Source organism: Eptesicus fuscus, chromosome 22, assembly GCF_027574615.1.
Source record: "Eptesicus fuscus isolate TK198812 chromosome 22, DD_ASM_mEF_20220401, whole genome shotgun sequence".
In the NCBI taxonomy this organism is placed as follows: Eukaryota; Metazoa; Chordata; class Mammalia; order Chiroptera; family Vespertilionidae; genus Eptesicus; species Eptesicus fuscus.
Genome location: NC_072494.1, coordinates 20,119,463 through 20,132,928, shown reverse-complemented (window position 1 = coordinate 20,132,928; position 13,466 = coordinate 20,119,463). Strand labels below are relative to the sequence as shown.

General features: G+C 56.4%; 1 protein-coding gene across 2 annotated transcripts in view; it reads left to right on the top strand.

The window, feature by feature from the left end:
- The first annotated feature begins 1,426 nt into the window (after positions 1–1,426).
- The window catches only part of KIAA0040 (KIAA0040 ortholog), a 34,807-nt gene continuing 22,767 nt past the window's right edge, over positions 1,427–13,466 (top strand). For both annotated transcript variants that reach the window (XR_008555103.1, XM_054711612.1), the window contains exon 1: positions 1,427–1,810. The gene's annotated coding sequence lies outside the window, so the exon portion shown is untranslated. The remainder of the gene's footprint in view (positions 1,811–13,466) is intronic.

Sequence of the window (13,466 nt, the reverse complement as noted above, 5' to 3'; positions counted from 1 at the left end):
TGACTTTGAGGAAGTTACTTAGCTTCTCTGAACCTCAGTGTCCTCATCTGTCAATCAAGGGCAACACTGCATCTCATGAGTGCGTTGTGAAACGTTGGAGGATACACTCTGCGTAAGGCTCCTGGCCCACCGTCTAGTGTCCTTCCTGACCATGCAAGGAAATGCCCCTTCCCAAGTCTTTAGGCCTCTCTGCTGGCCCCCCACACCTGTCCTCCTCCACTGCCTAGAAGCCGGCCCAGCCCGTGTGGCTCAGTGGTTGCGCGTGGACCTATGAACCAGGAGGTCACGGTCTAATTCCAGGTTGGGGCACATGCCCGGGTTGCTGGCTGGATCCCCAGTAGGGGGGTGCAGGAGGCAGCCAATCCATGATTCTCTCTCATCATTGATGTTTCTATCGCTCTCCCTTCCTCTGGGAAATCAATAAAAATATATTTTTAAAAATTGTCTTGTAGGCCACCACACTCTGCCTTTAAGCTGCAGAGAGGAGCCAGGTGTAGGCTCCAAGTGTGACTACAGATGGCGCTTTTCCCAGCTTGGGAAACACGTGTACGGAGGGGCACCCTCGGGCTGGGACCTCCAACTCTTTCAAGCCGGACCTGCCCATCTCTGCTGGTCCCGAGAGTGCCTGTTAGGCCACCTGCTCTGGGACACACCTTCCCCTTCTTCCTGTTCAAATCCGGACTGCGTGCACTCCACCTGGATTTCCGGGAAGAGACTCTCATCCACTCTCCTTCCAGTGGGGAAAAAAAATTCTTTTTCCTTAATCATTCTTGGCATTTCTGCCTGGAGGGCTGGGTGTTCTCTGGCCTTTCAACTCAGAGCCATTTGGTTTCTGCTGCATGAACAGGGGTGTCTGCTGTCCCACCGTGGAAACAGCTGGCGGCACATTCACCCTAACGCTGACCTGCAGAGGCCTGAAGACACCAGCCTAGCACAGCAGGTGGCCTGCAGACCTGGCTCAGCACCTGGTACCTGGTACCTGGCGAAAACAGCATCTCATGTCCGTGTCCTGGAAGATGACGCTGAGGAGGCCCCTCCAGACCAGGGCATTACCCCCTCCCGACAACAGCTCCTGTGGGTGCCGTGCCCCTTAATGCCTTCAGGGATGGCACCGAGTTTCAGAGGCGCTGCGTGCACCCCGCTGAGCGCAGCGGTTGCCAAGGGGAGCGGGTCCTTTCTGTCTGTCCAGATGAGGCACTGGGCCTTCACCCAACTGCCCAGGGCCTCCCTCTCCACGCCCTTCCCAAGAAGTCCCCTCCATTAGGCGCACCGGCCTGTTCCCCTCAACCCGAGTTTCCCCGACTGAGGTCTCCGGTGCCTGGGAACTTCCCTGCGCCGCGGCTGGTCCCGCAGGAGGCGTGTCCCGGGACGCAGGGGGCGCGGACTTAACCGCGGGGGCGGGGTGGGCGGGGTGAGGGGGGGCGACTGGCGGGAAGACGGAGGGTGCGGCTGGGCGCGTGTGCCCAAGTCCGAGGGCACCGAGGTGGAGAGAGGGTCCGGAGGGGACGCCCGCCGAGCCCGGGAGCGGGAGCGCGCGGCCGATCCAGGAAGTTCGGGCTGCGACCTCAGGGGCAGGAGCGAGTCGGAGCGAAACCTCAAAAATGCGCGGCGCCGGCCGGCCGGCGGGCGGGGAAGACAGAGGGCGCCTCTGCCGGCGCAGGTAGGCTGGGCGCCCGCGACCCTGCGCCCCGCCGGCCCGAGGGGACCGCCGGACCTGCCCCCGGGCCCAGCCGACCCAGGTCCCCGCGACGGCAGCACCGCGGACCCGGGACGCGCCGCCGGGAGCCTTCCCGTCGGTCGGGACAGAGAGGTGAGTCCGCGCTTCCTGTGGGTGCGGAGCGGAGTGAATGCCGTGAGCTGCCATCTGTTGGGAGGGAACCTCGGCTCCCTTCTTACTTTGGAAGGAGACCAGCGCCCAGGGCTGGCATCCCAGGGCCGCCGCTAAGTCGCCTGCCTCCGGCCCTTCAGGGCGCCAGCTCGGCCCCTCCTGGTGTGTGGGGAGGGGGTTCCCCGCGGTCCGCGCCGCTGCGGGCGGAGTGCCGGCTGCTGCGTGCAAGGCTGGCGGTTGGGTGGGGCGGGCGGGCGGGGCTCCCTGACTGCGTGGGGACGTGTGGAAAGGGATGGGGGTTGGGGGGGGGACATTCCGCTCGCCACTGAAGAAGGTGAGGCCGTGACCCTCCAAAAAGTTAGCTTCCACGTCTCTGAATCAGCCCAGGTGGAGCCCAGTGCTCACCGGCTGAGAAAGTGGCCCGGACGAAAACCCGGCCTGGAGCCAGGGGTGGACGGGGACCTGCCCGCTTCCCTGGCTCCCGGCAATGGCTGGGAGCAGACGGTCCCTCCGCCAGGCCTCACCCCACCCAGGAAGGCAGCTCGGGGGACACCATAAGCCCTGATTCCCTAGTGTTTCTGCAGAGCTCCAAGGACCACATTATGTAATAAGAGAGTTAAGTAAACGGCAGCTCTTAGTTCCTGGGAATGCCAGTCCTGCTGACCGAAAGGGAAACCGAAGCAGCCCCGCAGGCTGCCCCTCCATCCTGTTGAATGAGCACCGGGAGGGAAAGTGCGCTGGAGCATCTCAGAAGCAACTTCCTCCCAAAGCTGCTGCGCTAGGTTCCTAGGAACCTGAAGCTAATTTTAAGGACCCCTCATTCCCCCCCCCTCCCCAAACTATATTTTTATTGATTTGAGAGAGGAAGGGACAGGGAGAGCGATAGAAATATCAGTGATGAGGGAGAATCATGGATCAGCTGCCTCCTGCACGCCCCTCACTGGAGATCCAGCCGGCAACCCCGGCATGTGCCCTGACCCGGAATCGAACTGTGACCTCCTGGTTTATAGGTCGGCACTCAACCACTGAGCCATGGCGGCCGGGCAGGACCCCTCATTTTGAAGTCCCGTGGGCCAATGAGAGATTCTTGAGTCATAAGACTTAAAAGTAGCATTGATCCGTCTTGTTCCTACAAATGGTTTGCAAGCACCACCTAAAGGATTGAGCAAGGCCTTGCTAAGAGGTCGATGCCGCCTCCCCCGGGCCCAGGGCTGGGAAGTCTGACCGAGTCCTTCGTTTCCTCTGAAACTCTGGTCCCCATCTCCAGCCCAGACTCAGTTTTAGGAGAGGAATGCATTGCCAAACACTTGGTCAATAGTTAGCCTGTGGAATACAGAGAGGATGACTTCTGCCCTTTTCCCCGAAGACGAAACCCAGGAGAATAATGAACTCAACAAGCTAAGTCACTGCCTTCATCAAAGAGGGAGGCACATCCATCCCATCTGATCATTCACTCAACACAGACTGGACCTACTGTGCGCCAGGCAGTCTGTCAAGACCTTGGAGTCCCAAAAGAATGAGGCTGTTTCTGCTTTTGAGAGCCCACAGTCTGATCAATAAGACCGATACCAAAACAAACCGCAGTTCAGAATAACCCACATCATAATGGCAGTGGCCCTGGGACACTGAGCAATCCCAGGGAGGGAGTGATAAGCTCCCCAGGAGTTATCTGGGGAGTCTACGCTGCAGGAGGGCTGGGTGGGCAGGGTGTTGGGTGTTTGGGCCGACGGAAGACTATATGCAAAGTCAAGGGCAGGCTGGGGGAAATGCAAGTCATGGGGAGAATATGACCGTACTAAGGATGGCGAGCCCTCTCCCCCGCATGGGAAGTCGTTTGGGGTTAAGCAGGGAAAGGCTATGGTCAGATTTGTGTTCGAAGCGACAGCTAATGACCAGATGGAAGCTGGCTTAGAGAGAGGCGATGCAGAGATGGGAAGGACCTCAACTAAGATAGTGGCAGTGGACACTGAGGAGAGAGATGGGTGTCAGTGGTGATTTTGAAAGGAGAGTCAAAGCCTGATGCCCAACTGAATGTGGTGACGGAGGAATGAATGGGAGAGAGGATGCTTATTGGGTTGAGCTGGGGGTATGGGGGGGGTGGTGCCTGTGGGGGGCATCATAAGAACTACAGGAGGAGTGGGCCTGGGAAGTGGACTGTGGGAGGAGAAGGCAGTTAACACTTTCGACACATTTAAGTTGGATATTCCAGGAGAGGTCCCGGGGGGATTCAGGTGGTCGGCAGTGCGTACTCGGGTCGGAGTTCAGAGGGAGGCTATCCAGATGTTGTGCGTAAAAGCAGTGCTGGAGGCAGCTGCAGAAGCCTCCGTTAGACCATGCCGGTGCCCAGAGCCTTGAGTCTGTCAGTAATGGCCTACAGACGTTCTGTTCATGCTACGTGCTGACTTCTAAATGACTCTCTAGATTCCCAAGGCTTTCCCCAGATGCCTGGCAGGGTGTTACCTGAGCTATTGGGGAGAATCCTTGGTTAACGGCACACAGGTAATTACATGCCAATACCCAGGCATCACTGCCCAGTGTGAGAAATGAATACTCTAGAACAGTGGCCCTTTAATACAGTTCCTCATGTTGTGATGACCCCCAACCATAAAATTATTTTCGTTGCTACTTCATAACTGTAATTTTGCTACTGTTAGTGAATCGTAATGTAAATATCTGTGTTTTCTGATGGTCTTAGGCGACCCTGCTAGCAGTTCTCAACCTGTGGGTCATGACCCACAGGTTGAGAACTGCTCTAGAAGATCAACTGTAAGATCTGCCAAGACCTCTCCAAGTCTAGCAATTGCACCTGTGTGGGAGGGTCCCACCATCATTAAAACAAGAGGACAGCTTTCTCAGGCTAATTCTGAACCCCTATAGGGTAGTCCTTTAGGTCTGGCTGCCCCTGCCCAGGTCAGGATCTTATGGAAGAAAAGAAACCTTGAACTTGGAACTAGACAGACATGGGTTCGATTCTTCCCTTGACCACTGACTAGCTGCCCTCGAACAAGTCTTTAAATCACTCCCCTTATATTTAAAATGGGGCTGACGGACTGTTACTCACCAGGGCAGTGGTTAAAATCAGAATCAAAATGAAAAAGAAAGTACATTTACTGTGCTTCACACATTGTAAGGTTCTAGAAAAAGGTGAGGGGTTTCATTGTTATTGCTCCTCTTGAAGCTAGGAGATGGGACTCTGGAGGTGTAGGATCTGAGCGGCATCTGGGGCCCAGACTTGCAGCTTTTTCACTGCAAGAAATATTTTTAGGCAGCAATTGCGTCTCCTGTCCTGTCAATGGCACACGTCTGCTCTGGCTGCTTCTTTTCACTCCTTGCCCACAGTGGTCAGAGCCCAAAGAAGTGGATGCTTTACTAGCGCGTGTGCGGGTTGCGCACTGCACAAGGGCTCCTGGGAGCTCTTGGGGCTGACAGCGGCCAGTCTTCCCCGAGCTCGGCCAAGGACCACCCACGTGCGGCCCAGTCCACCCAGAGGGACTGCTTTTCTCTGATCCTCACCAGCAGTGGCCCTGAACCTGAGCATCGGCTCCTGCCCTGGGTGTGTCTGTGGTTCTGCCTCTGTCCCAAGCAGGGAGGCCTGGCATATTCCAACCAAGGGAAGCTTGCAAGTTATGCCAACATCAAAACGTTCGAGTCAACAGACTTCTGATAGGGCTGGCTGTTGATGCAAAAAAGGAAGTAACCGCACAGGCAAAGACTTCAAGTGGAAAAACACTTGAGTGAGGAGCCACCCACCCCCTCACTTCACAGATGAGCAAACCAAGGTTCAGAGAGGCAAAGTGTGTGCCCAGGTCAACAGCTGGTGAAGGGAGGGGCGGGAATCCGAGCTCGGTCTCTTCGCTCAGGAATAGCGGACACCCTGGGGTTTCTGTCACCTGGAGCTTCTGCACCTCGCACACGGGGACACACAGGCACCGAAATGCTGGCTGAGGTCAAACAAACAGACTGCCCTTGAAACCGGCCCTTCCCCCCGAAACTCCAGGGAAAACTGGGAGCAGATCTTCGAGAATCCCCGAAGACCCCTGGGTCAGAGGGACAGCAGTGGGTGTTTGGTGAAACGTGCCATGAAGACTGTACCGAGGCCGGTGGACGGGCCAGCATACCTCACACACGGATACACACGGACCACTCGGTGAGAACGGCTCCAGGCACATCACAGAGAGCTCACGAGACGCGTCACAGGCACAGGAAGGTGGGCCCACAGCCTCTTCCCTCTCCGAGCAGCAAAAGGAAAAGCTACCCAAGTTCTTGGAAGGGCGGCCCCCAGGGCCCCAGAGGTCCTCATGGGCTGAGCAGCCCGTCAGGGCATCCCAGGGGCCGGGGGTCAGGGGTCAGGAGCCGGGAGCCAGGAGCCAGGAGCCGGCCTTTGGCAGAGGCTGGACCAGGGAGGCCAAGCTCCAGAATGAACGTCACAGGAACCGAGATTCCTCTCTCAGGGCGGCTCCCGGGGTCGGGGCAGCGTCCACCCGAACCCTGGCCCCTGGGGAGAAACTCGCTCCGCACCTGTCAGCAAGCTGCTGGTGGAGGTTGCTGCTGAGCAGTGAAAAGACAGCCCCTCGCGGCTCGGCCTCCTGGTCCGCACTGGAGGCTGGGTGACGAGCCACTGCAGACTTGCCCCTGCTTCTGACCTCCACAGCTCCTCCCTGCGCGGAGGCTCTAGTTGACTTCTATTCTCCTCCAAGACAGCCCTCGCTTCCCGCCAGAGAGTCCCCAGGAAGGGCCCCCAGCAGCTCCTTTTCGCTTCTGGGCAGAAAAAGGGCGACGGGGAGCCGCCTGCGATTGCGCTGTCAGCCGTGAGAAGGAAAGGCTGGCTCGCGGCTTTAGAGGGGGGTGTGGGGCAGGGACAGAGGAGGGACTGAGGAGTCCAGCAGCTGGGCATTATGGGAACCGACCCGCAGGCAGTGGACATGCCGTGTCTTCACCTAAATGACATGGGACCACAGCCACCTTAACAAGAGGTACCACCCTTCCCACCCAACCTGGGAGCTCCACTGGGGGACAGCGCCAGCCTCCCAGCGCCCCTCTGCTGCCCGTGCATGGCCGTGACCCCGAGACTCCAGGCGCCACTCATGGGCAGTGGCCTGAAATCACCCAGGAACTAACGCTGGGGTCAGAGGGACCTGCCCAGAGGGACCGGGAGTAAAATTCCACCGATGGTCCGCGGCCCCCGCGAGTTCTCAGTGTGCAGGCTGGGCTGGCCCTGGCCGTCTGTTGAGGCTGAGAATTCGAAGCTCACAGAAATGACAGCCCTCACGGTCCCCCACCCACCTGGTGGCTTTCGGAGCCCATCACCGCTGTTTACGCCACCTTATGCCCGGGACAAGGGGCGAAGCCGGGAGGAGCCAGCCCTGCAGCCATGCCCCATCCATCAGGCCCCTTTCTTGGAAGCGACTGATGGCCTCCAGCCTCCCTCTGTCACCCTGCCGGCCACGCCTGACCGGAAACACGCCCGCTGCCCAGCGTCCACAGCCTGCTGAGCAGCAGTGGCCGAGGTGAAACCCTCCAGGCTACTGAGACGGCGACCCCGCCGCCCCATCGTGAGGCCTCCACACCTTCGGCCCAGACGCCACCTGCTCGGAGCTCTCCTTGTTTCAGATTAGAAACGCAGGTCCCGCCCACGGACAGCTGGCCCAAAGCCGCCTCTGGTTCCGGGAAAAGGCGAGGTGGGCTCGGGGGACTCGCCGATGCCCAACCACTGTGCTCGTCGGAGCTTTGAGAGAGGACACTGTTAGCCCTCTGAGGACAGAGCCGACGTCTGCTGTGTTCTCGGTGGACAGACGGCAGGGACTCCCAGCAGAAAGAACACCTCAGGCCCACGCAGACGCCCTGCCTGCCCCGCCCTGTCTGGACAGGGGAGGGGACACCCGTCACAGAGCATGTGCCACATGGGGAAGAAGGTCCCAGCTCCTTCCTGACGGACATTTTCCAGGAATAAGTGATTAGTGGTTTCAAAAAAGTTACTCCTTCCATAGGAACACTTAAACCCCTGAGGTGTGCGGTCATTCAGCGTTTGCTTTTGGAGTGAGTGAATAAATTCACACCAAAAAAACACACAACTATGACATTTTCTATTTCTTAAGCAATTAATAATGGAAACTGGATCATTCTTTTCCACTTACCAGCTATTAGATTTCAAGCAACTTTGCATTATATCTTTCCACATTATTTTTATCTGGGAGAAAGTCACATCCCATAAAATTAACCATTTTAAAGTGAACAATTCAGTGGCATTTCGTACATTCACGATGTTGTGTAACCACCACCTCGATTTTCATCACCCCCAAATAAATCCCTGTTCCCGCTGAGCAGGTACCCCTATTGCTTCCCCTCCTCCGGCCCCTGGCAGCCACAGTCTGCTTGCTGTCTCTATGGAGTTGTCTTTTCTGTTATTCTATAAAGTGGAACCATACAACGTATGACCTTTAGTGTCTGGCTTCTTCATGTAGCATAATGTTTTCAAGGTCCATCCATGGTCTGGCTTGGTGCTTTTTGGTGACTGAGCGATATCCCATTGCCTGTATACAGCACCACTTGTTTACCTGTTCCTCTGTTGATAGGCTTTGAGGCTGTTTCCACCTTTTGACTATTGCGAATATGGGTGTACAAGGATTTGTTTCTGAGTGCTTACTTTCCGTTGCTTTGGGCACATACCTAGGAGTGGAATTGCTGGATCATATGGCAATTTTTAGTTTAACTTTTTGAGGAACTGCCAGGCTATTTTCCCTTCCCCCACTTTCTTATCAACATACTTGTCAATTCACTTTCCTTTCTAGAAGATAATATGCATATTACGTGGTGTACTTTTCTGTGCCTAGTCCCTTCTTTGTTGCCTTTGATCTTACAAATTCATGAGAGATATTGCCTCTTGTTGTCCTAGAGATAGAGTTATTTGGATGCTTAACAAAGAAAATACTAACTCGGTAGGAAGCAACAGCTAACAACAGTAACATCCATGGAATATTGTATACATGTGTGCCGGGCATTGTAGTAGCCACTTCACCTCCTTCCTCTCATTTAACCCTCATGACAGCTCAGCTACTGTCCCTATTTTGCAGATGAGGAAACCGAGGTCTCTGCCAAGAGCTAAGTGTTCTTCCCCCGGCTCCGGTATTATTTTATTTATAACCTTTTGTGGCCCTTGGTAAGATCGGACTCCCCCAGGTGTCCTTTGGTGCCACCGCTCCGTTGAATTCCCAGTGCACAGTGTCTGGTCCATAGTAGCTGCTCCTTAAACATGGGTTCAGAAACAGGTGCTTGTGCAGATGGAACTCCCAGCCCCTGTCACACTGGCACGTGACCTCAATGCCTGGGACCTCAATTTCAACTCACAGACTTTCTCAAAACAGACGTGGCCCAGGGATCAGGGGAAGGAGATGGTCAGACAGCTAGTGAATGAGGCGGGGGGCAGGGGGAGGCCTTTGATCCAGGCCTTGACCCAGGCTGTGGGTGGGAACGCAGGGAGCATGTGCTAAGAATGTGGAAAGCTGTAGAAGAAACAAAACCCATTCATGGTCACATCGGCCTCACGGGATTCCAATCTGCAACCTGTGATAGAGGTTTGCCCCTCTTGGGAGAATAATCTCAGGTGTTTTCCAGCAACCTGTGCTGAGTGTTAGCAGTATTGCTGCATGGGTAGCTAACTGAGTATGTGCAGGCTGGGAGTGGTGGCTGGGAGGGGCAGGGGGAGAGAAAGAGAAAGAACTAGAGTCAACTAGAACCAGCTTGGTTGCCTTTGTGACCCCAGATTTAAAATCAGGATTATCACCACTTCAGAACATACAGAGGGATCAAATGTGTTTCAAGTCGGAAAAGGAGGAGGCCGACTACTCCTATCCACTCAAGGTTTCTTACCTAATTGCTTTCATGGCCAAACATATAACACATCCCGTAAGGACCTCAAGCCCAGCACGCCGTCGGCCACCCCAGCTCTGTCCCGGGGCCCTGGGAAGGGGGCAGGAGGGGAGAACGGGTCCCAGCAGCCCTTCTCCCGGGCCACAAGGAGGAGTCCTCCTGCCTGCAGCCAGGCTGCTCAGGAGTCCATGGACCAGAACCGGTGGCTGGAGGGAGTTGAGGAAGTGTTGCCGTGGTAACGGAGAGAGTTTGTAAACCTCCAGATCTGGCACCCCTGATGGACTCCTCGGAGGCAGCTCTGCTTTCTTGAGCAACCTGGAACCCGTCATCCCCTCCGCCTGCACCGAGTCATCCACCTCAGACCACACCCCCCTGAGCCCGGCCCAGGTCCCGTTGGAGTGACAGCTGCCTTCTTGCTGCTCCCACCACCGTCTGTCCGATTTCCCTTCGGATGCTTCACTAGTCCTGCTTTCTCATCCGTTTCCTGTGCTCACCCATCTCCCCACAAAAACACAGTCTGTGTCTGTGGTTCATTAGGAATCCCGGCCAGGCAGCGGGCAGGTGCAGCAGGCCCCGGGAGAGCCTTAGACAACGGAGAAGGTCCCCGTCCTCGTGCGCCCAGTGGGTGCTCAACACCTGGCACCGGGCTGCCTGCAGCTGGACTGCAGACGGCGGACGTGGCAGCTCTTGGCCCCTTCGGCCTCAATGGCACCAACAACCCAGGCTCAGGGAAGGAGGGAATCGCCAGGAAAGGAGGGAAACGCCAGCAGAGCGTGCCTGCCTCTGGGGAAAACACGGGAGAGCCTTTTGCAGTAATGGAGGCCGCGAGATGCTGAGCGCCCCACACACGTGGGCTCTACCCACTGACTCAGCAATCGGAAATTACCACATGGGATAGGAGCACAGCCAGCGCGGGGGCTCTCCAACAACACGTCGTAGCCTCGCTTTCAGGTGGCGTCGTGTATGTGTTCGGCACGGAGCCCCGTGAGGCTGAGCCCCTCTCCATTTGAGGCCAGTGATCTTGGGATGCCCGGTCTCGCCTCCGTCACCTCTGACCTTGGCACTGACAGCCTCACTCGAGAATCAGAAGTAGCCTGTCACCGAGAGAGGCCGGTAGGGTGCGCCTACACCCGAACGAATGCCCAAGACTCTCTGGCACCTGAGCCCAGGCTGCAAGAGTTCTCCAAACGCCGGCAGTGAAATGCCACTGGCGGGTGCATTTCCCGGGGGCCGTCCGTCTGGCCAGTGCTGGTGTGAGCCCAGGGCCACTGCCCCACAGCGAAGTGCCCGCGGGGCGTTTGGGGGAAGAATGGTCACGTGGTCCTGACTAGCTGTGAGACCTGGCCTACTTCACTTCAGGGAGCCTCAGTTTCCTCCTCTATAAAAATGTTCATTCATTAATTCCACAGACACTTCCCAAGAGCAAAACACGTCCCAGATGGTGGGGATGCCGTGAAGGGAATAGACCAGGGGTCCTCAAACTTTTTAAACAGGGGGCCAGTTCACTGTCCCTCAGTCTGTTGGAGGGCCGGACTATAGTTTAAAAAAAAACTATGAACTAATTCCTATGCACACTGCACATATCTTAATTTGAAGTAAAAAACCGAAACGGCAAAAACACCCGCATGTGGCCCGCGGGCCGTAGTGTGAGGACGCCTGGGGTAGATCCTGTGAGAGGATTAAGGCAGGGGAGGGGCTGTTGCCGTGGGACCGTGAGGGGCACAGGTCGGGGCTCTCCCCTCAATGAGGTCATGGAAGGTTCCCCAAGGGAACTATAGTTCAGCTGAGACTCACATGCAAGAGGCCAGGAGGGCAGGGCAGTGGTTGGGGTGGGATTGGGGAGCACCGGGGGTTCCAGATAAAGAAGCGTGTGTGGGGCCCCAAACCAGAGAGGACCGCAGATCCCAGGGAGCCTGAGAAACGGAAGGCCTGTGGCTGCAGAGGGGACGGGCCCCGGGTGCTCGGTCTCCTGTTGCTTCTTAGGACGAGGGGCAGTGAGAGAGCATCCCCCTGGGACCCCGGAGTCTGAGGCCCGCCTGCCGCTGGCAGCGCCGCTGTTGTAAACTGACGCTGAACCCTGCTCTTCAGCTAATCCAGCTGAGCAACTGCGAGAAGCGCCCCCTGCCCACAGGACCAGGACCCGGCGAAGAAGTGCTTGCAGAGCCTTTGAAGAATTAAGAGGAGTTACAAGTGCAGGGTCCCTGACGGCACCTCCCCACTCACAAAAGAACCAGGCAAGGCCCCCGGTGTCAGCCGGGCCTGGGGAAGCCATCACTTCAGAGTTTTTACTCTCCCTTCCCCGCTCCCAAGGGAGCAGGAGATAAATAGCAGTTTCTTTCTGATTGCTTTGGTGATATTTCATTTCAGTTCCTAATCAGATTTTGCCTGAGGGAGAAAGTGGGCTATTAATAGAAGGGTTTTTTTAATTGTAATATTTGTGATTAACCCTGCACTGTCCCCAGCTCTGGCCAAGGCGTCCTTTGGTTGACCAGAGAGATGAGGTCTGAAACACTGGCCCTACTATGTCCCCTGCTCCCCAGCTTCCGGGGCCTCCCTGGGGCCCATCACAGCAAACCTGTGTGTGGCCTTCACAGCGTCTGTATCTCACCAGCCTTGCCTGAACCACTCATCCCCCCCACTCTTCCTCGGAGGGTTTCTGCCCTGCCACCCAGGCCCACACTCTGCTCTTGGCGGCCCTTCCTATCCATTGCACCCCAACTTCCCTTCTCCCTCCGAGTGTCCGACCCTCCAGGTGATGACATTCGCACAGGGTCCAGCACAACCTCCATCTCCTCCACGCCCCTCCCCCCAAACCCAAGCCAGCATTGACCTTCTCCTTCCTCATGGTGCGTGCACTTTGGATTTTCTGATATTCACTTTAGCCTCTAATTGCTGTTACTATTTTTGGAAATGAAAAGGGCATTTTCAGTTTGTAAAGGACTCATGATGTTCTCATCTGGCTTTCCCAACAACACTGGGTGGGGGTGACGTCGGTGGGCTTATCACCTTCCCATCTTAGAGATGAGGAAGCTGGGCCGGGGCTTGGGGCCTCGCCCTGGCCCCTGGCAGGAGTGCTCTGAGCTTCATTAAGAAACACTCCTTGGAAGGAAGCAGCTTGCACACCTCCTTGTCCTCCCTCTGCACCACGTTGGTCACATAGTAGATTCGTAACTGGCGCTTCTTGAAATAAAAACCCATGTGCAACTTCAGGAAAAGTAATTCAAATGGCACATTCTATTGATGCAAATAATGGTGATTTGTACTATTAGCTTCTTCGTATACAAAGACTATGCTTGCAGCATAAGTTTTATATGTGCAGAGGGAGACTCGCACCCACTCTACACAAACCTCCCCACCGCGGAGTCATCGGGGTTAACCACAAACAGCACTGGCCCAGGCCTCAGGGCAGAGGATGGAATGTGCTTCTCAGAACTGGCTCAGCAGGGGGACATGCTCCGTGCTCGGCCAGCCCTGGGGAACTGGTCACCTGGGCGGTCACCTGGGCGTGGAGGGTCTGGGTTCCCCAGTGCCACCACACAGCCAGGTGAAAGCCGCCAGGTGGGGGTGGGGTGCCCATCCACCTGCCCGTCTGGACTCACATGGGAGCTAACTTCCCAAGATCTTCAGGCCACTTGCCACCTGCTGAACTGAGGTGTGTTTTTGCCACGCCCCTATGATCCTGTCGGGAATCAGCCGTTATGACTCCAAATAGCAGCCCAGTCCTACCAGCCGAGGGCGCACTCGCGGGCACAGAGCTTTCACAGCGTCCACT